The 21,397-nt window shown below is 37.3% G+C and overlaps 1 long non-coding RNA gene across 1 annotated transcript in view; it reads right to left on the minus strand.

Annotated features, from left to right (window-relative positions):
• Positions 1–7,235: 7,235 nt before the first annotated feature.
• The window catches only part of LOC129407291 (uncharacterized), a 43,616-nt gene continuing 29,454 nt past the window's right edge, over positions 7,236–21,397 (minus strand). The window contains exon 5 of the long non-coding RNA XR_008631481.1: positions 7,236–7,439. This is a non-coding gene — a long non-coding RNA (uncharacterized LOC129407291). The remainder of the gene's footprint in view (positions 7,440–21,397) is intronic.

Below are 21,397 nucleotides of genomic sequence, written 5' to 3' on the forward strand. Positions count from 1 at the left end.
AATAGTATGACCTGACTGTTTACATCCTGTTTCCTATCTAAGAGGCTGCAGTGAACTGTATATTCACTCAGGACCGGGAGTGTCGAGAGTTTATCATTATCAGATGGTCATGTAAACAGATGCTAAGTCAACCTCTGTTTGAAATGTTTTAGATATTTTCACACCAGACACACAACCTTTGACCTATAAGATTTGAAAAGCATTTATGGTAATTTCCAATATATTGCAAACTGTTACTCTCTAGTGAGACCTTCAGCTGTTTGTCTGGGAAACTGGAACCAATAAAAGTGTCTTCTTTTTTATCCAGACGTATTTTTCTGTCGGACTACATGAAGAGTGAAACTGTGGGTTGTTCGACATCTGGATCCACTCCAGTATTATCAACAAATTGCTGATCAAAGCTGAATAATCAAAGTGTGACTCTTATGTCATAGACAGTGCTAGTAAAGGCGGACATGGTATATGAAGCATGTGAAAGGAATCTCAAACATATTTAACCAAAAGCAGAAGTCAGGCTGAAATGTGGCCAAAGAGTTTACCCCCGAGTCAGGGATTTGTGGTTATTGGTGGATTATGACAAGCCACAAAAAAATCCTGCAAGCCTTTCCTCAATCAGATTGGCAGTTTACATACATTTTCCTTTAAGTTAAAACCAAGCACTTACCTAATCATTGTTGAGGTTTGGTTTGCTCTCTATAGGTTATTTGGGGAAGGAGGTTGCGAAGAAGTTGTAAATACATAAAAGCTATAAAAGTTATATTCTTGCTCTCATTGTTTCAAGCTACAGTGGCCATACTGTACGACATGTTACTGGAGGTCCCCTAACTATCAAAAATATACACCTACAACTGGCAATATTTACTAAAGCAAAAATGCTCCGCAGTTTGTGTAAAACAATACGCAGACATAGAAAATACAACTTGACAGAGTGTTTGGTGATCAGACATCTCTGTTTCATACTTTAAAAAGAACATCTGAACATTTGAGGACAAGGTCCCACCAGTTTTTTACACCGGGTTTACTAAGTGCGACTTGGATGCAGTTTTGGACCTGCAACAATTCAAAAGTGATTAAAATCTATGCATAGTCTTCAGTCACCCTGTAAATCCAACATTAGATTCTATTCATACAACTGATTAAAAACATTTGGTAGAATCAAAAATATGTGAAAATATTAGGTGAAATGAATAGTGACAGTTCTTGTTTTCGTAACCTCCATTGTCCACTGACTTGTCTCAACTCCCCCAGTGGTGACAGAGAAAGATGCACATACAACACTTTTCTTTATTCTTCTTTATTAAGACAGGATTAGCCTCGTGCAGCTCTCTCTGTGCAAACACATGGGCTCTGCAAATAACTCATCTCTCCATTCTGCTGGAAGCGTAGAGAATGCACTAAACCAACGCATGAAGTCATAGTGTCAGTGTGAAACTCCCTTCAGTCACGTATGGAAATCTCAACACAACACTTTACACTTAATATAAGTACTACTCTTTAAATCTGGTGGAGGGTCCGCTAACTGCTTGTTTCCATGAATATTAGACTCTCCCTGGAATATTCCACAGTATGTCATTGAACTTATCATTTTTGCTTATTACACACACTTTTAAAGCCCAGAGTGGGCTCCCCCTCCACTGATCTTACCTGTAACTTAGCCTGCTTGTTTCCATGAAAATAGATAGAGGTAATTAAGGTGTAATTATTATAAAGTGGTACTCAATTCATCACAACACCACTGTCTGTTGCCCTTCCCACATTGCATTTGAGGCAGGCTTGTGATCCCTCATACTTTTTTCTTTTTACTTAAAACTTGTAAAAGCAAGCATTAACAGCCTTGACAGTACTGACCCGAGTCTACAAAATAGGACCGGCTGCAACAATTTGGGGTGTCTCCAGTCTCTCCAGCTACCCCCCCATCATTCCAGTGCAATCTGCCATTCATCACTGTCAAACAAAATGTAGCGCTGTTCCAAATAGTTGAGTCTGACAGAGCCTGTTTAAAACATGACAGTATGGTTGGAGTTTTACAGATATGATTCACCCTAAAACAGGAGTGTAGAGCTAAATGTAAGTGATGCTATCCGTCTTTACAACAGGACCATATGATAGCTACTATACTGTCTATGCTTCGACTCAGTGAATCATATAGGATAACCTTATACATATACAGTAATGTAGCCGTATATGAGTTAAGAGCAGATGTTATTTATTTTCATTCTTCTATCTTAACATAGTGTGTGTTTGACCGTATATTCCCAGCATGAATGAGTAATAAGTACTCAGACTGAAAATTGTGGTATTATTTTTCAGTCTCAGAGACCACTCCTAAGTCGCACAGGGATTAAATTCATATAATTGAACTGTCCTGGGGCATTAAGATCAACATGATATGACCAGCTTTTTCAGTGTAAATGTTTAGTTTATTTTTTGCTAAAATGTGGTTGTGTGGTTGTGTGTCTTATGTAGTTCTTATTTTATTTATTTATTATGGACAGCATATGTGGACATATGGACAGCATCCATCCATCCATTTTCGTCTGCTTATCCGGGGCCGGGTCGCGGGGGCAGCAGCCTAAGCAGGGACTCCCACACTTCCTTCACCCCAGACATGTCCTCCAGCTCCTCCGGGGGGGGCCCCGAGGCGTTCCCAGGCCAGCCGAGAGACATAGTCCCTCCAGCGTGTCCTGGGTCTTCCCCGGGGCCTCCTCCCGGTGGGACATGCCCGGAACACCTCACGAGGGAGGCGCCCAGGAGACATCCGGAATAGATGCCCGAGCCACCTCAACTGGCTCCTCTCTACGTGGAGGAGCAGCGGCTCTACTCCGAGCTCCTCCCGTGTGACTGAGCTCCTCACCTTATCTCTAAGGGAGCGCCCAGCCACCCTGCGGAGGAAACTCATTTCGACCGCTTGTATCCGCGATCTCATCCTTTCTGTCACTACCCAAAGCTCATAACCATAGGTGAGAGTAGGAACGAAGACTGACCGGTAAATCGAGAGCTTCGCCTTTCGACTCAGCTCCCGCTTCACCACAACGGTCCGATACAGCGACCGCATCACTGCAGACCCTACAGGGCCCACATTATGCTATTTTCTGATCTATGTTATAACGTTGTTCCCTCATCAAAAACTTTCCAGGAGTTGTGTTTTTTTCAGTCACACATTATAACACACAAACACTGCATATGTAAGCTGTCTTCTCTCCAACAGAAAACACTTTGATCCACCTTGTGATGTCATGTGGTAATAATACAGGAAGTGCTCCACTGTGTTTATTAACTCCATACACCTTCACTAAAATTGTTTTAATAGTTTCAGGTCTGGAATTGCCAATCTCTACTGAACTAAAGCTAAAACATAGCTGTTAACTTGAAAACCACTTCATGACATCACAAGATGGAACAGAGCATTTTGAGATTTGCAGATGTAGACAGACTAACAATAAATAGTTACTCAAATATGTGCGAATAAAGGAAAACCCAACTGCACTTCTGTTTTTGATGAGGTAACAACACATGGCTGAAAGAGTCTATTTTGTGTAATATAGAAACTGTGATGAACACATGTATATATGTAACAGTGATAGCCAGTGTGACCAATTTCCATCTTCAGTCTCTCAGCAGGTTGAAGTCAAACAGTCTACACAGGACAGGGGGCTATCCTGTCACAATCCAAACACATGCATTTAAATTAATTTGGTAATACACATTTCCCTTTGTAAATAAAAGATGTAATGGTTATTGTGTCAACTACATTTAGTAGCAGTGCTGTCCAAAACCCTGCCACAGGTTTATTGGGTAGATGACTTAATTTATGCATATGAACACTGATTGGTCATAAAATAGAACAAAAATATATAACATGTCTTAATGGTGTACTGTGTTGCAAGTAGAAGGTCCAAGTCCGCCACATGCAACTACTATGTTACATTATAATTCAGATCTGTGGAGAGTCTCCCCTATGTACAGAAGGAATTACTGTATTTTTGAGCAATAGAAACACCCATATTGAATAAATACTAGATGTATACATTTAATTGTTGTCAAGTAGGTAGCAGACCTTAAAAGTAACAGTAACAGCACTTTTAAGTAACAGGTCAGATCCATGAAGAGGCAAGCCTGCTTTTCCCCCCATGAAAAAAGAATCTGTAATTGTGTATAAGATGCTTAATGCCATAGTGTGGAACATTCAAGGCAAACCAATAGTACAAAAACGCATGGCACACAAAACGATTTTCAAATGATTGAATTTTCATTGGCATCCACAGACACTGAATCACTTTTTAAAAAAATACATCTTATCCCACCACGGTTGGCCTGTGTTAGCCTGAAATGTGTCTTCAGGAATCGTTTTGCTCTCTGATCAGGTCCAAAACAAATATGTTTTGAAAATGAAAACGCCCAGAATCTGTAGAAAACCAGCACATACTGATTCACACGCTATAGTGATATATTAACTCTGTCACATGATGCTACCTTGTTACAAGTGAATTTCTATAAGCGCCATTTACATTATTACATTATTACAGTGGTCATGTTGGAATACACAGAACTGGCACATCAACTAAACAAGAGGTGCAAAAACAGTCCCACCTTTGGATTGGATTAAGAGTTCCTCCTTTCTCTCATAGTTAGAAGTCATCCAAAAGTAAAAAAGCATGAGAATGATCCTCCCCTCTATGTCTTATGACAGAAAAACAATTGTCTCACTCAAACTTTAAAGGGCCCATATTATGCAATTCTCTGATCCACGACAGAAAAACAATTGTCTCACTCAAACTTTAAAGGGCCCATATTATGCAATTCTCTGATCCACGTTATAATGTTAAACATACCTGGAGTTGTGTTTCATTCACACGTTTGAGTTATCCTGCATTCCTGCATTATTTGTCTACATCTCAAAAGCTCAAAAGCTCCGTTCCAAGTGAACATCTACCTTTTACCTTTAGTTCAGCTGGGCAATTCCAGGACTGAAGTTATCCAAATGATATTTATATTTATTTATTAAAAGGGATAGGGCATGCAGTGTTTGTATATTAAATATTTGTGAATGAAACAAAACACAAATCCAGGTATGTTTTTGATGAGGAAACAACATTATGACATAGATCAGAAAACAGCATAATATGGGCATAAATATATATGATTTAAGCAACATGTTTGATAAAACCAAATCCATAAAGTGTTCCATATTTATTATATATCAGTCAGTGCACCTCAATCATATGAATACATTCCAATGAGAATCCATGCAGAAATGAAACGCCCAATGTGAAAACAGGTCCTTGAGCTGAGCTGCATGGAGGACATCTGAAACAGGTTTTGTACAGACAACTTGACGGTGCCCACCTCGCCATCCTGAGACAAATGCCAGATCTGAGCCATTATTTGTTTAAATGTGAAGAAAGCCACAGAAACTCACGAGCAGATGCCACGCAAACATCTGGCTCCATGTGCCGCTATGATATCATTCTGCACCCCCCATTTAAGATCCACTAAAGAGAAAAGGCTTTGGTAAAACTACTACTAGACTCTATGTGTACTTTCAGCTGGGATTTACCGGTCATAAAAAGACAATAACAACCATATTTTTGTTTTCAATCACTCATATTCAGGTACAAACTGTTCACTAATTTACATAAAATTGCAAGCAGTGTTGTTTGCAAATGTTTACAGATGTAGTGAAGACTCCAAGGTGGATCTTAGGCTTTAGACTTCAAGAGGAAGGGCAATAACAAGATGTCAGTAATGTAGAATTGTTCAGTGTTGACAAAAATAAGTAATAAGAAGACACATGATGTATTTTGTAAAAAGGAAAGGAAAGAGAATTCCTCAAATATAGACATTTTGCTGTAATGTAACACTAAAACAAGCAAAGAGAACGCTTCATTCCCAAACCTGACCTTTTTCTCTAGATGCTGTTTATGCATAAAACACATTTCAATTTTGGTGAGGTTCTTCAAAGCGTAATTTAATTTAAAAATACTGGGCATACAATCTAAAAAGTCAATCACCAAAGACTACATAAAAACGAAAAAATATGGTCCTTCATTGGTACAGACATCAGTAGGCCTAGCTAAGAAATATATTAGTATTTTCCAACTGTATGTTGTCATCCATAAAGAAAAACATGAAAGAGTCAAGGTTAAAGTGGCACTATTAATAATGAGAGCATTGATTACATAGCGTGTAATGATTTAGACTAATCCATAAGAGATTATGGACCTGGAAACAACAAGAGAGCCCCTCACCAATCATTATCGACTGAGTCCTATCTCCACGCAGGAGCTCTGCATTGCCAGCTTAAGCTCCTCATCCATCAGCTCCACTGGTGTGATGTAGAAGGACCTCCAGGAAGACCACATGGGACCAGGCACTGACAAGAGCCATGACTCAACCACATACTATGGAGTCAACAAGCCCAGGACTGTACCACCACTGAGACAACAGCACATGACCTAATATCTAATGTGGTCTGTTTAAGAAATGAGATCAGGTAGAGCATCCACTAATAACAACCCTAGTAATGAGGGATGGAGGGTGCCTTGCCTGCACGCTGAAATCCTCCGTATAAGACTTATAGTCTAGTCAACAGTCCTTGATGTGCAATCAAAATAGTTTATTTTAGTGACAAAATAAAACTTCTCTCACCTCAGATTAACAATGCTTATTGCTTTGTTAACTGCTTTTACAGAAGTCCTGAAAAGTTTTAAAGTCCTGTGTGTCATTATTTCTTTTTTCCTTGTTAGACCCCAAACTCTGGGAGGTAAAACTAGACTAGATTTCTGTACAGAATTGGAAAAACATGTTGTTTTAGCTGGCTAGGCAAATTCTAGCACAAACATATGGCAAAATTAATATTCACATTGTAGTAGTATAACCATAGTTGCAGAGAGTCTCATCATTTTGGTCTTAAAATGTCTGTATCAACCCGCTTTGCATGATGTTGGTGTTTTTATTTAGCTATTTTGCTCATAGATAAATTCCTATTCCTAGTATGGACCTGGCTCCAAATTCGCCTCTATAACTGCGAGAATCATGAGCTTCATTTGACTGGAGTCGAATGCTATTTCTTTATACAATCTATGAGTATAACATAGCACTTAAACCCATTGACCCCAAAAGCAGCAGACACAACGGAGAACAAATCAAGAGCTTCTATATTCTCTACTGAAGTCCAGGGAGAAGAGCCATACAGCAGCAGATACAGTGAGTAGATTATAAGTGTTTCAGTGGCAGGACAGAGCTGTGCCCCTTTTTCCAGTTCATTTATCATGCTCAGATTGCACTTGTACAGTACAGAGTGGAGCAGAGGGAGGGGCAGACCGCAGAGGATGTAGATGACTTGCACACAAGATTTCTAATAAAACCTGCTCAGAAGACAAAGACTGTTTCCACGCACAGCTTCAGTTATCCAACAGGAGTCTGGACCAGTGACAGCTCTGGAAAATCACAAAAATCTGTTACAATTATGAAACATTTGGCAAATGCTGCACTAAAAGAAAAGAGGTAAGAGCTAAGGTATGAAGAAAAATATTTATACACACTACATCACTGAATACCAACGCTTGAGTGCATGCATATCCTATTCTTCATTTTAGACAAAGTTGTAAAAATATAAAGGTGAGCTATGTAACTTTTCTAGATCCATCCGTGCTTTGTTTTGAATGTTCCAAGGTATGGTTCTTCGAACACTCCTATAATTGAATAAATGTAAGTTAGATATGTTTTATGACATATTGTGGACCATTTTAGGCAAAGTAGAATTGTCTACATGGAGACAAGCATGCGGTATCGGGAAAAGTTACATAGTGCACCTTTAAAGAAGACCTATTGTGCTTATTGTGCTATATATGTAGTTATAATCTGACACCCATGGATCATTATGTTATAATTTGCACATTTTAAATCACAATATTAATCTACAATGAGTTAATAAAAGAAAAGGTCTGCGTTAAAATTCTGCGGTGCCCAATGGGAGCTGACAGCCTGTAAATGTCACCACAACAAAGAGCGGGTCCCTCCAATGGATAGTTGCAGATCACACTAGGGAGCAGCATTTTTTTTCTTTTTCATTTGTACCAAAATGAATGCACAATGATAAAGAAAATAAAAATGAAGAATGAAGTAAATAGGTGTATGCCAGTGGCAGTGAAAACTTGGATTAAGTGGCAATATGCGTCTTGAAAATGTGATAAAAGATTGTTCAAACATGCACAAATCACTTCAAATACAGGGTTAATGGTGAGGGGAAACAACTATAAAATGGCTAAAAAGTTTATTTTAGAAAGTCGATTTTGCATAATAGGTCTGCTTTGAGAAGACCATAAGCAAAATAGCATTGAAAAGATGATGTTATGATGCATCCAATAAAGCACAAGGACACAGCAACAGCACTGGTTGGAGCGGAGATTGAATACCTTAGTTGCCTCATTGATCTATCTGCAAATTTTTCTGTAATTCAAAACATGGTATGCTAAGCCTCAGACACTATTCTATCCTACAGTTGTAGGATATGATTATAGGATATGATTATTATGGAAAAGCCATGCAAGCAACATGTAATCATGTGATAAGTTTTGTATCCGCTGGCTTCACAAACAAATTGTTCAAGTGTATTTCAACATGAGTTTTAATAAGAGTCTTCTCTGTAATACAGCTGCTGAGGTATTATTATCAGTTTGACTCATGGTTTAAATCAAAATGACAGGAAACAAGCTGCAACCTCCAATCTCCACTCCACCATCTGAAACTACTGTTATGTTTATGAGACCTGTACAGTAACTATGGCACCAGCCCATGGTGACGTCAAAAACACCTTTCTAATCAGCCTCCTCTCAAAATGTGTAGTGTGTGTCCATCTGTCATTTAAAGTCTTTTCATGTCAGGAATGTTGGAATTTAAAAAAGATAGTATTTACAGAACTGATCATTAATATTCACTGTCCTTGATATACATTAATACATAAATAAATACATACATAACTTGTTTAACTACCTACCCCCTTGTCTCGTTTCTTGCCATTTGAATCCTCTGCTAAAGCGAATCCACTGCCATCTTATTTTTTTTAAAAGGTGCACTATACTTTTTTTCTACACGACATAAAAATTACCTATCAGGTTAGATCTGTGGAGAGGAGACTCTTGCTCACAGTAAGAATGCATGATTTTCAAGCCATTTCCATATTATAGACTAATAAATAAATATATACAGTATATTTAACGTGTAACTTGGTAACTTTCCAGGCAAAGCTACGGCACTCACACTTGCAAGTGTGGATTTCCAACTGAACTTTTTTCTCTTATCAATCAGTTGGCTGCTCTCGTGTTACATGAGATGCCTTACCAACCACAATCACAATATGATGACTGCAATGGAAGGTATCTTACTTAGATTATTTTTTTAATAAGTTACTCCAACTGCCCTTCAGTGATCTCTCTTCCTCATTAACTCTAAGCTTCTCATTTTCTTGTATTGACTCAAACTTAGACTCGATGTGATACAGCTGTAAAGAGGTCAATCTCCAGCTGTGCCTCATGTCCGTCACACACAAAAAACAACTGTTATTGTTCATTAATATAATCATTTCAGTAATAAGAGCTTTTCTAAAGGAACTGTTTACAGAATTGGCAGATCCAAATACTTTTCACCTTTTATTCTTCCTTTTTCCGCTTGTTAAATCTGTGTTGTTTATCTTCACGGTCCAAGCACAGAGGTCAATGAGGGAATCAACTATTAAATTATTTTAATACATAAGCCAATATTATGTGGAGAAGGAACACCTGTTTAGCATTGTTACTTTGAAGTTCTACAATACATATTCTACATTCAACAGAGCTACATTCAAGTAATAAAAGTACCAACAAAAGGTTCTATTCATTCAGTTTTTTCCTTTCTACAGCAATTTTCTTTAACAACTTCACTCACTAATATCATTACTATTACTTATTTTATTAGTTTTCTATTTATTTACTCTTCTCTTAAGCATCGTTGCCCCATTCAGTGTATAGGTCGCAAATACATTTCTATTGTAACAAAAACTGATGTTACCACTTTAACTAATGACAACTGATTTCAATTAATTACAAATCGTGTTAAAGTTTGATGCTATGCTGTAGAACATTTAAGGCAAAGCTAAATCTCAGTGGAGACAATTGGGTGATGGACCCTCCACCAGAGAAGTTACATAATACATCATGTAAAATTCTCCAGTACAACTTAGTAAAACATTGTGTAAAATTACTGCAATTAAATATATAGCTGCCTATAAAGCTGTTACATTTACAGTCTGAGTTTAACCTCCTTAAATGCATAACTCTATATATTGGCCCAGTGTGTCTGGACAGGTTATTTTGTCTTGCTTGCTTGGCGCACTCACGTGTATGCCTGACTGACAGCACCTGGGACACATTACCTGCAGTGGAGTCCCCCATTGATCCTCAGTTCTCCCCTGTGCTCGGGCTGTGGGACTTGTAAACAGTGGGGGTTAGCTTTTACAGCTAACACCTGCCCCGTATAGGCCAGAGGTATACTGTTCAACAACTCCACAATTAACCTGAAGAATGAGCCACTGCCTTCACTACATTCTTAATGCATATGTCATCGCAAGACAACTCACGATCATTTCTACCCTGAGGTGAGGTAATACAATGAAAGCACTTTTATGTACACAGGCATTAAAATGCTCTCATCTGCTTGCAATCACCATTTAATTATTTATTTAGCATAACGCATCTTTAAACCAGGCTAAAGTATCGGATAAGTGTCTTGCCCAACAACACAACAATGGTGTGGAATTTTGGAAACAGAAAGTGAAGAGCACAACAGTTACATTTTATTGTGATTATTGCTTTGGTCTTGTTTAGGGATCACCCTGCCACGTTTAAATGGTCCGTATTAGGCTATTTTCTGATCTATGTTATAATGTTGTTTCCTCATCAAAAGTGCAGTTGTGTTTTGTTTTCATTCAGGAATTCTTCTCTTAAACAGAAAACACTTTGTTTCACTTTGTGATGTCATGTGGTAATACAGGAGGTGCTCCAGAATCCATACACCTTCATTAGGATCAATTTGATCATTTCAATCCTGGAACTGCCAATCTCTACTGAACAGTAAAAGTAGTCCTTAACTTGAAAACTACTGCTTCATGACTTCACAATGTGGAATAGAGCAATAAGGATAACTCAAGGATAACTTTTAATCATGGTGCTATAATGACCATCTACATTCTAACAAAAGTTCCTATCAAAGTATCATTGTAAACATCTGTGTCACTGTCAAGACAAGACTCCACTGGGACAGCAGCAGCACAGTGTTCAGAGAGACTATTTGTGCAGTTGGCAGCCACATTACATAAACCATGCACAAAAGGTTAAATATTTCAGTTTGGGTAAGGCAAGGCAAGGCAAGTTTATTTGTATAGTGCAATTCGTACACAAAGTAATCCATGCTTTACGGAATAAGAAAGAAATTAAAACCACAATAAAAACAAATCAGAACATAAATTGCTCAAGCAGCATTGAAGGATGGATCAAATACAGAGGACACATTTCTCTACTATCAGTCAGCCCTGTGGCTAAACTAGCAACTTACCACCAAGATAAGAAATTTAAATCACAATTTTTTCAACATCATTCATGCATTAAAACCACAGGCTGTATAAAAACACACTTCCCCTTTCCTCCTTGGTGGGTGGGAAAGCAGAAAACACAGCTTAAGGCCATAGCTTCATAAAAGTGACAGCTCACTGACAGAGGCTTCAAACAGGAGTGATCCTAGCAACAGGCCAAAACATTTCACACAGGGTTACATATTTATTCACAACATGCTGGAAGAAAATCCATTCACTTAGGTTTCTTTAGCCCATCAAAGTTGTGCTGATAGAGTGAACAGTTGTGAAGACAACATAATACAGCTAACTGTAAATGTGGTTAGCATTGTTTGACATGTGCAGACTTTTACAGTGTCAGTGAAGGAGCCGTGGAGAGGGAGCTCATCACTTCACCAGAGTTTTGTGTTACTGATCTGACGGTGAGAAAACCACAGTCTTTAAGGGCTTACTTAAGAAACACTGCAGTCATTACTGGACAGTGTGAGATGTTGAAACATACTAGTGGATATCTCAAGTCTGTTTGACTGAGTGTGTTTAGCAAATAACAAGTTGAGTGGCTAGCACTGTCCTGTCACAACAAGAAGGTCGTGGGATCAGTTTCCCCATCAGCCCAAAACATGCACCACAGCTAAAATCCTCCAGGTGTCTGCTCCCAAAAGTCACCCAAGCGGTATTGAAGCACGGGTCAAATGCAGAGGACAATTTTCCTATGGGGACAGTAAACTACCTTCAGTTTAATACAGTGAAGTCCACTTGACCATGTAAATATGTTTGTTAATCTACTTAAAAGGTCCTATATTAGCGTTAAGACATATTATAATGCTGTTACCTCCTTAAAACATACCTGGCATTGTGTTTTGTTTCATTAACATGTTTGGACCTGCATAATTATGTTGTCTGCATCTCCAAAGCTCATAATGGTCTGTTCCACCTTGTGATGTCATGTAGTGGTAGTTCAAAGTTAAGAGCGATCAATTTCCTTTTGTTCTATAGAAATGGGCAACTCCAGGTAATCCAACTTCATGTATACCACATAACATCTAAGGTGGAACAGGATTTGTGTGTTACATGTGAATATGAATGAAATAAAACACAACTCCAGGTATGCTTTTGGTGAGGAAAAAACATTATAACATAGATCAGAAATTGCTTAATATGGGCCCATTAAATGTATACTTTACTGTCAACATTTTCAATTTTAGTGTTCACGCAGACTCTTCCATCTATCCCTGCCTCTTTATTTCATACTGGACTGCCTTGTCGTCTCTAAAACAACCCTAAATTTATCAAAATAAGCAGCTATTTGATCTCTCACCCAGGAGACTTTGAAAATCCTAAAATGGATGACAGTGATGTTATCTTATCTCTAAACAGCTTTACCTTTAACACCTTCTCTTACCCTGGTCCAAAAGGCTCTCTTTACTGATTACAGCATTCTTTGTCAGCGCAAAAAGATAAATTATGCTGCGTAGTTCTTCAATGAACTGGGCTGGCTGGGGTCTATTTGTTATCAGTGTTAGGGCCTCGTCAAAACCACAACATACACTTTGTCACTGTGAAAACCCATAACTATCTTCCCGTAAATGTTAGGAGCAGATGAGCGATGATGTCCTGAAGCGACACAGGAAAGTGTTGTTGTATAGAGAAGCAAGTACCTGTCTGCACCTTCAAGTACAGTAGGATGTGAATCTGAGGCAAAAAATGTACACACAAATACCCCAAATCCTATGAAAAAACGTATGTGACTTATTGTTTAACTTTCTTATATCACAATGTCAGATTTTAATGTAACAATTATTATTGTGAGAAGAAATATCACAATTTCATGATTATTAAAGGGTACATATTATGCTACTTTTTTCTCTATGTTAAAATTTAGTTTCCTCATCACAAACCAACCTGAAGTTGTGTTTTAATTCATTCACACATTAACCCTGCATATTTAGGCTGTGTTGTTCACTCACATAAAAAACACTCTGTTCCACCTTCTGATGTACTGTGATTATAATACAGGAAGTGCTCCACTGCATTTTTAACCTCCATACACCTTCACTAGAATCATTTTGATAATTTTAGCCCAAGAATTGCCAGTCTTCTGAAATAAAGGTAAAATGTAGCTGTTAACTTGAAAACTACCACTGCATGGCATCATAAGGTGGCACAGGGCATTTTGAGCCTTGGAGATGTGGGCAGACAAATAATAAAGGGTTACTTGAACATGTGTGAACACTACTCCAGGTATGTTTTGAGGAGGTAACAGCAATATAACATGACTTAAAGTTCACAAGAGTCAATTTCACATAATATGAGACCTTTAATAGACAATTAAATCGTTACAATCATTGTTGAATAGTCGCAAATATTGACACACTGCTTTTTCACCTGCTCTGCCTTTGTTTAGAGATCTTGTGTGGCCTAGACAGTTGTGTTACAGACTGAGTACGTGTTTATTGAATATAGAGTAATTTGTTTTATGTTGTTGGAGTTTTTTGTTGCTTTTTATCCCTGGATAATCAAGTGAAAGAGGTGAGGAGCTAAAACAACATCTACACAGACAGACCCAGCTGCGAATGTCTCTGCACCTTGTAAACATTCTCACATGGTCCACAGACTCTGTTTACCTGAGACCCACATGTTTTGTAATGTCACCACAAGCTGCACAGTTTTACCATTTTCATCAGATTATCAAGCTTAAATGTCCCATATCAGTGTTTCCCAAAGACTGGGTTGTGACTCTCAGGTGAGTCGCAAGAGATTTCTTTGGGTCACCTTGTCACGATCTGCATGTAGGTCTGCAATATACAGGGCTACATTTAATGTCCAAATAGATTACTTATGGATCCTTTTGTTGCTGGTTCAATTACTGTTTTTCATTGTTTAAAACTTGAGTAAGATTAATTGTTCAGAGAGACACGATCACCCAGTCAACAATAAAATATCCTCATTAATGCTCAATAATGGTTAAATCCACCTTTATTTTGTGATTTACAAATAATGTCTACTGACTTGGGTTATGAAAGTTTGTGACTATTAAAATATGGGTCCCCAGAAAAAAGCTTGGGAAACACTGTCCTATATTATGCAAAATTGACTCTTGTGAGCTCTAAGTTATTTTCTAATGTTGTTACCTAATCAAAAACATACCTGGATATGTGTTTTGTTTTATTTCACACATTTGAGTTATTATTAGCCTGTATACATCTCTCAAGTTCTAAATGCTCTGTTCCACCTTGTGATGTCATGAAGTGGTAATTAACAGCTACTGAGCAAAAGGTAAAAATCTTTTAGGTAAAAACTGAGTAAAATGTAAAAGTCTTTTGCTCAGGAGAGATTGGCAATTCCAGGGCTCAGACTACCTAAATGAAGTAAAGGTGTATGGAGTTTAAAAACACAGTGAAGCACTTCCTTTATTACCACATGACATCACAAGGTGGAAAAGAATGTTTTCCATCTGAGAGAAGAACACAGTCTAAATATACAGGTGTTGTGTGTGAAACAAAACAAATTCCAGGTACGTTTCTGATGGCCCATCTTCCATTTATTCAATCACAAGTGTTTTAACTGCTAAAATGTCTTGCATTCTCATAGCAAATGGGCTTGCTTTTCCACAGACCTGACCTAGAGCTTGGTCTAAACTTGATGAACATTCCAGGCGACACAGTTACATCTCCATGGAAACAAGCTAGAGACAAAACTTCCATTAGAAAAGTGACATAATACTCCTTTAGTCATTTCACCAAAACAAAGGCTTTCTACATTGCACATATAACAAGAAGCAGCTACACATAATCCTTCATGTAGATGTACTCAGAAAAACATGTATTCTTGGAAAATCGTTAATAAATACTCAATTTGTTGTACATGGCATATGGAAAACATTATTGAGCTAATGTACTGTGCTCATTCCCAAGACTTGATTTGATCCCATTTACTGTCAAATGTTACAAACTACACCTTCTATTGATTTCCTGTTCTTAGGTGGATTTTATTGTGCTGTTTTTGAATACGTCATGTGTCCTTTACAATTATTGTGATCCACCGCAGAGATTTTCTACTGGGACAAAGGAATTATATAAGAGCAAGAGAGGCGTAACATTTTTAATAGCCATTGTAATTAATAAGGGAGTAAAATTTTTACTTATTAGAAAAATATTAATGTCATAATGGCATAATAATGAGGTAAAATGCTGAGGAAGAGACTGTTTACACCATCATTATAAATAGTAAAACAAATTATCTTATTAAAAAAAAACATTGTCTCTATTATGATTACCAAGTTTATTTCCATACTGTGGAATAATCAAGGCAAAACAGTAATATCTCCATGGAGACAAGCAGGTGGCGGATACTGATTATCAACAAGACAAATATCGGATATTGTTTATGGAAAAAAACCAAACATATAATGCTATGTTTCCGAACTGGTGAAATTAGGGAACTTGCATAATCCTTGCGTGACTTTAACAAATTCCTTTACAGTCAATGTCGTATAAATCAGTGACTTAGAATAGGTCTGCACGATGTCTGTGAAAATACCAAAACTACACACTACATAGTTGACAGCATGCTTTGTATCAATGTTGACTGATTGGAAAACATATTTAATTTTGATTGAATTTAGCTAGTCTTTGGTCCAACTGGCACTGGTACCAGAGTAACAGGGATAGGTTTCAGAGCATTTGCACTGAGGCTGCTGTACTGTTGAGTTTGGATGACCTCATGTTTTCAGTTGTGAGAGTGTGAGAGTGCAGGGTACAGCGCATGGCGCCTGGTCAGGCTCTGGCCTGAGCTTGTTGCATGACGGACGGGTAACAGAGGCACTGGCACAGGGCTCCACAGCTGCTCCCGGAGGTGGGTTTGTGCTGCCAACACTGACTACATTCACTCTTCACATTCCTTTTAAAAAGCCTATATTATACTATTTTCTGAACCATGTTATAATGCTGTTTCCTCATCATAAACATACCCAGAGTTGTGTTTTGCTTCATTCACAAATGTTTAACACATAAAACCTGCATATTTAGACTGATATCTTCTCTCAAACAGAAAACACTCTGTTTCACCTCGTGATGTCATGATAATACAGGAAGTGCTCCACTGTGTTTTTCAACTCCATAATACACCTTCACTAGAATAATTTGCATAATTTCAGCTCTGGAATTGCCAATCTCTACAACACAAAAGGTAAAAGGTAGCTGTTAATTTGAGCACTACCGCTTCATGACATCACAAGGTGGAACAGAGCATTTTGAGCTTTGGAGAGATAGACTAATAATAGAAGGTTCCTCAGACATGTGTGAATGAAACAAAACACAACTTCAGGTATGTTTGTGAGGAGATAACAAAGTTCTAACATGTCTTAATTTTGTGCGATATAGGACCTTAAACATGGGTACACGGTTTTAGTATTTAAAATGTACAGTTATTTCAGCATAGTATTCAAGTTAAGTATAATAAGGATGGACCACAAAATAAAATAAGAAGAATAAGAAAAACAATAAGAAAAATAATAAACAGAAGGAGTGGTGGAAGAAACACAAATGTTCAACTGCTGTTAAAAGCCTTTGTTTCTTGTAGACTTCATGAAAACTTTTACTCAAGAAAGAGTATGGTTGTAAAACATCAAAATCAAGTAAAAGTATGATGTCTGCTTTGAGACAAAAACACAAAAACCTCAAATAAACACTGCAAGACACTTCACGCACTGAGGCTCTGGTGGTTCTGTTATGTGTTGAGAAGCCAACTTGGCACAGTGTGCCCCAGGGCGGATGTGGTAAGAAGTATTTGTTTAGCAGACATATTTGTGGAGTTTTGTTTAAATCATTAAATATGTAGCGTGTCAGTTAAGTAATCACTGTGTTGAGAGGGGAAAAAGTTACGAAAAATATGCTCTTATGTGGCAAACATTTCAAGGCAATAAAAAGTCTATCTTATTGATACAGCTGATGTCAACAACAACAACATTCCCTGGGAGTGTGACACTAACTGCTCTGTCTGAAGCTTTCTAACTCAAGTTAGACTTTAATCTAACCATAAGCTAGCTATCGTTAGCCAACAGTTTTTCAGTTAGTCACTGTCATCTTTTTTGTTGAAAATCAAACACCTAAACAGGACCATGAACACTCGCATTGATCACAGGCTCCTGAGAATATGCTGTTTAAATCCATTTAGTATTTTTTCTTGAATCTTGTAAACATTTTTTGCCTGTGCTTGCTAATGTGTGCATTGTGTCACTATGGTAACTAACTAACATTCCACCAATAGAGATACATGTAGTACACCTCCAGCATGATGTCACTGCAAAGAATGAATAACAACATTTCATTTTTGATATCAGAGGCAGTTTTCATATCTATGTAATGTAAACTAATTTCATGCAAACACGCTCAAAATAAACAGTTTACACTAAGTATTTGTTATGCTTCTCCTGGTTACACACTGCTAAATGCTCGCCTGTTATTAATTTACATTTGGCAGATACTTACTTCCTTTAAGAGGCCCAGGTGGATATGTTTGAGTTCAGAACAACCATTAAACTTATATTATAGAACAAATATATGCCTTAAAACAAGCAGGGGCTTTCACACCCTTTTTAGTGCAGCTGAATACTGTATGAAAAAGTCCCTTGTATAATGTGCACAATCAATGAGCCAAAGGAGCAGAGATTACATAACTTTAAAGAGTAACCTCACTGACTTACTGTGTGAATAATAACTTAAGGAAAATGTTAAACATTTTGTAATACCAACTGATTTGCTAAAAGTAAAAGTCAGAAAAATCCAGGATAACCATTCATATTGATAGTATAAGACAAAGATAAAGATCTAAGTCTGATTAAAACTAAAATACTAATTAAGTTTTAATTTCAGAAAATCTAATTAAGAATCTAATTAATTTCTAAGAGTCTCTATGATAAAGACAATATATGAGGGATAAATAAGATGAATACTTGTTTTATCATATTAATGTTACATAAACCTTGTAAAGTGACTTAAGAATACAGACTATATTACAGATAAACTTGGCCATTTTAGACCATGCTGATAATCACCAGACAATATTTGACGTTTTGTTTTGCTGCTCCTGTTTACATTACTGCAGATCTCACTTTTGTTTTTAACCATCAGAAAAGTCCAGAGGTTTGAGCACAGACTGTGATTTGATACTTTCAGCAGATGCAGCCTCTGTCCCACACAGAGGCATTCTGAAGCTGCAGCTGTTGAACATGTCCAATCCACATATGTCAGAAAATCAGGCCAGACCTTTTTCAATAAATCTGTAAGATAAAAAGTATTGTTTTAAAGAATTCTAGTTCTTTCACACATTCAAGTTTTATAAATAAGATAAGATAAGATAAAACATGTTCCTTCAGCAACCTTCATCTTTACCTCAGGGAGTGACCTGTCCATTAAAGCAAGAATACACAGCAGAGCAGTAGCAGCTTGTGTTCTGTACTGAAAACAGGTTTTTGGAAAGTGATTTTGCTTTTAGCAATAACAGTGCTCATTCCCATCAACACAAAACATGAATAAAAGGCAAGATCGTCCAGCTAAGGTCCTGAACAGGCATCAGGATCTGGATGGGTCTCTGTGCTCATCTGCAGCACTGAAGGATGAGTGAAAGAGAATAAGTATACCTCATGACTGATATCCCAATTTGATAGTTACACATTATGTACTACATAATACTACAAATAACTACAAATGATTACATGGGACCATAAGGAACCATATGAAGATTTTAATTGTAAATTCCATGAACATGACCCACATGTCCCCAGATATGTTAAAATGTTCTGATGACAATTATAATTATGATTTAATGCTGCCTCTCTCTGGTCTGCATCATCATTATACTAAAGTCCAGCAAAGGGCACAACAATCGTGACTCAGTGTTAGTGCAGCCTCTGCAGCTCAGGGAGTGAATTCTGGAGTTTTCACATGAGGCATGGTCTTTCCATATACTGAAGAAGACTGAGGAAGATTTTAAAAGATTGTAATATAGCCTTTTTCAAAACCAACCAAAATTATTATTCCTATGACGCACGTAGTACTCTACAACTTCCAGATCAGTGCCCAGTGCCTGTCGCTGAGGTGAAGACAGAACGCCAACAGTGCATGTGCATCAGTGCATCAATGTGATGTGTCAGGGCTTGTATGTGTTTACATTGTTCGACTTGACTTCAGGCTCAATCCAATGTTGTGTACACCAAAGGCTCATTTTTTTACTACCTGCAACGATTCTGCACTTTGAGAACAGCAAGAATAACGTTGAGTCTGTCTGTACACTGAAGAATTCACAGCCTCGTATAACCATGCCTGCGGAGACACAGTAATGATGATACAGAACCATGTGATTTGTCTTTCTCGCATGGATTCCTCAACACCACAACCTACACTGCATTTTTCACTGATGACTACACAGTGCCATGTCTACGAAAATTGCAATATAATTTAGAATACTGTCTTGGATGAAAGAAGTCTTGCCTAAAGCTAATCAGGAATGTGTCCAATCACAATCACAACTCATCCATACACTGCAAATGTGTTTTATTACAATGTGTGAAATAAAAAAAATAAATAAATAAAAAAAATAATATATATATATATATATATATATATATATATAATCATCATCATAATCATAATCATAATCATCATAATAATAATTGCATGAGTTATAAAGTGAAAAAAAACTATTATTTGGTGCTATTGTTTATGTACACATACAAACTGATTAAAAGCTACAGGTTATGCTTGACTACTGTAATTTTACACACTCTGGTAATTGCTGGGAAATGTTTGTTTTCTTCAGCAGCCTTCCTTGGGTTTGAAATATGTGAATGGGAAACCCAGCAAAGTTAATCTCTAAAGCTTTAATCAGCACTGAATACTTTCATTCAACATGAATTCTACAGTACTGTATTGAGCATATTGTCCATGCACATAACAGCATCCTTATCAGGTTAAAATGTAAAGTAAGGCCTACATGCGCTAAAACTAAATGACCTACACCCAATTTTTCTTCATGTATTTAAGCAAAATGTGTCTACTCTAGTACAGACATACTGTACAAGGTCAAAATAAGTCCACTATGTCTGCATCTACATATAAAGCAGCTAGTTATTGTTAGGATGACAGTGACGACAAAACTCTGCTCTAGCCTCTGAAAGTTGTGAAAAATGGTGAATAATTAGGGTTCTTGGAATCATATCTACAAGCACTCCCCTGAAATTCCACCAATCTTAAATTGACTATTTTTGAGAGTGCGTGTTAACAATGAGCATTTAATATCTCTCGCTCCTCCTTCTTTCTCTGCACTGTCAGTAATTTCAGTCACTTTGGGTCCCATCTTAGGACTGGGGTAACTGTGTTTCCCATCTTGTGACAATGGTTAAATCCTTGAGCAAAAGCAGTGCTTGTTTTGGCCTTAATAGCCAATAGATCAAAACGAGTGCTATTCACTCAAATGCAAGCATTCCTGACATTAAGTTCAAAGAGACCAGTGACAGTGAGACAAGAATTTGAGAAAGTCCGCAAGGACAATGCAGTAGCAAACTCTAATGAGTTGTAAAACTACCTGGAGTCAGTGATAGGCCCTGTGTGTGTTCACCACTTAAAAAATAAATAAATAAATAAATAAAATATAAATAAATTTAAAAAAATAAATGCTTGGAATACATACAGAAAGTGAGAATTAATTTTGCAAACTGTTTAAAATCAAGCTTGTTTTTCAAGTTTTTAAGGCAGTAAAAATCAGAAGCAGTGCCTTTAAATCAGGTTTCACTTG

This window comes from Boleophthalmus pectinirostris, unplaced genomic scaffold, assembly GCF_026225935.1.
Source record: "Boleophthalmus pectinirostris isolate CB_2022bp ecotype Guang Dong unplaced genomic scaffold, ASM2622593v1 HiC_scaffold_9, whole genome shotgun sequence".
Lineage (NCBI taxonomy): Eukaryota > Metazoa > Chordata > Actinopteri > Gobiiformes > Gobiidae > Boleophthalmus > Boleophthalmus pectinirostris.